Source organism: Pinus tabuliformis, chromosome Q, assembly GCF_031772625.1.
Source record: "Pinus tabuliformis cultivar Carrire ecotype Pingquan chromosome Q, CPIR1, whole genome shotgun sequence".
Classification (NCBI taxonomy): Eukaryota; Viridiplantae; Streptophyta; class Pinopsida; order Pinales; family Pinaceae; genus Pinus; species Pinus tabuliformis.
The window spans coordinates 1,116,273,186-1,116,276,116 of record NC_142296.1 but is presented as its reverse complement, the minus strand read 5'-3'; positions in this window follow the sequence as shown (position 1 = coordinate 1,116,276,116).

The following is a 2,931-nucleotide window of genomic DNA, read 5'->3' as shown; positions in this document are numbered from 1 at the left end:
TAAAGTTGATACCCCACTTTGCAAAAGGACTGACGACAATTATAGGGTGGAGAGGAGCAGGTGGAGCACGCATCTTTCGATCAAAAATTTGACAATTGTGGCATTTTCGGACCGCGTAAATACAATCTTTAAACAAAGACGGCCAGAAATAGCCAGCGCGCAATATCTTTTGGGCTGTGGCATACCCAGACATATGACCGCCACATGCTCCAGAGTGACAGTCATTTAAAACCTTTTCAGCTTCTTCATGAGTTAAACAATGTCGGAAAATAGAATCCGCCCCACGACGATAGAGTGTATCTCCAATAATCTTGTATTGTTGGGATTGGAAACGTATTTTCCGTCACTGAGATTGTGAAATTTCAGGCCGAAAAGATTGGGTTTGGAGATAAACAATGATATCTCCATACCATGGATCAAGAGTGCTGATAAGAAACAAGGATTCATCTGTAATGGGTTCTTCCGCCACAGTTTCAGTATTAGCACGCGGGAAGTCACACATCAGTTCCGCAAAAACTAAAGATTTATTTGACTTGGATTTTTCAAATTCCAAGTCAAATTCCTGTAGGATAACAATCCATTTGGAATACTTGCCCCCTAGCAATTGTTTGGTCAAAATATAGATCATAGGGTTACAGTCAGAAATTACGGTAGTTTTGCGTAGTAAGATGTAATGACGAAATCTTTGGACAGCTTGAACAGCTGCCAAGGCCAATTTCTCCACATGTGAATATTTAAGCTCAGTCGGATTCAAAGTTCGACTAAGATAGTAAATCACATGTTCACTACCAAATTCATCTTCCTGAACTAACACCATCCCGATGGTGGAATGAGAAGCGGCGAGATACAAGAAGTAATCCTGGTTGTAGTTGGGAGGATGCAATAACGGTGCATGGGTCAACGCGTGTTTAAGTGCATCAAAAGATTTGTTAGCTATCTCATCCCAAAAGAATGGAGTATTCTGTTTCAACAACCTGGTAAAACCCTTTGTTATCTCAGCGTAGTTAGGAATTAATCGACGTAAAAATTTTGCTTTCCCTTGCAAACTTTGGAGTTGGCGAAGAGTCGAAGGAGGAGGCAATTTGACAATAGCTTCAACCTTCGAGGGATCGACATGAATTCTAGCTTTCGAAACAACAAATCCCAGTAAATGACCCGTTTCTATACAGAAAACACATTTGTGTGGATTCAGCCTAATTCGATAATGCCTACATCTCATAAAGATTGCTCGTAAATGAGTGAGATGATCGGCTCTACGTAATGAATGGGCAGGTAAATCATCGAGATAAGGTTGCACAATGTGCTTGATGTCATGAAATGCGTAAGACATAACTCTTTGAAAAGTTGCTCTGGCATTTTTCAACCCAAAAGGTAATTTGCAATAAGCAAATGTCCCCCACGGACAAATAAAAGCCGTTTTTGGTTGATCAACAGGTAGAATGTTGATTTGATTGTAACCGGAAAAACCATCCATAAAGGAGAACATTTCACTGCTGGCACAATCGTCAATGATTTGATCGATATAGGGAGTTGGGTAATTATCTTTGGGACAAGCTTTATTAATATCCCAACAATCGAAACATATTCTTATCGTTCCTTGCTTTTTATTAACAGGAACAATATTTGATACCCAATCCGTTAAGGGAATTGCATAAATGAAACCTGCTTTAAGTAATTTTTCAACTTCTGCTTTAATAGTAGTAGCTTTTCACGGGTGGATCTGACGCAAACGTTGTCGAAAAGGTTTAGCATCCGGGTAAGTTTTGATTTCATGAACAACAATTGTTGGATCAATTCCTGGCTTTTCTTCATATGACCAGGCAAACCTGTCGCGAAATTCTTGAAATAGGGCCTTATAAGTTTGGAGTTCATTTTCCGTACAGGAGGCACCTATATGAATGTTTTCAACAATTCTAGGTTTAACTGAAATGTCAATAGGAACAGTTCGAGAAATATTTCCCAAATTTAACTCAGAATCAGGATTTTGCAATGGATTCTGTGGTTCTTTGACATAATCAGTAGTAAAAATAGATGAAAAATCATTCTCAAAGTGATCAAGCTCAGGTAAGAACGAAGATCGATGATGAAGATCTTCCCATGGTAAGTCATCAACAGACAAAATTTCACGAATCTTCTCATCAGTATGAACAAGCTCGGAAAAAGTTGTTGAATCTGAGTTTGATGTTGAAAGTGATTCTCCATGGACCACATTCATTAGATCAATTTCGGTTGAACAAGGGTCGGAAAATGACTGTACAACCTGATACGCAATTTCATAGGGACTCAAAGGCATCGCATCACCAAATGAATCCACCTCAGATTCGGAAGGTACGATCCAAGGATCATCATAAACAATAGTGTTTGATGAAATCATATGAATGGTTGCAGTAGAGGGCGATACGTTAGGAGGAGGAAAGGAAAAAGTTCCTAGTAAACTAGAATCTTTAACTAATCCTACTCCAACATCCTTGTATGGGATATTTGTTTTACCGACATGTTGTATACTTTTAGAAGAGGCTCGGTCGGATGAAAAATATGTCAGCTGATCTATAGTTACGATCTTTCCATTATGAGGAAACTTTATAAGTCGAAAGACCGATGAAACAACAACAGTCATAACATAAGACCAATTGTGACCCAAGAGAAGGTTGTAATCTAGAGGGGCATCAACCACTTCCACATCTAGATTAACAGTTTTGCCTTCAACCCCTATAGGTAAATCTTGTAGAATGCCAAAAGGATGGAACCCACGGCCATCAAAAGCCTTTAGAATCGTCGGGGATTGATTGAGTGTAGGAGAACCAAGCGATCTCCAGCACTGAATCGACATAATACACATAGAAGCTCCCTCATCAATCATAGTCCTAAAGCAAGGTCTGTTTTTGACTAACACTGGAATCTGGAAAGCCATTTGATGAGGTAAGCGAGGTG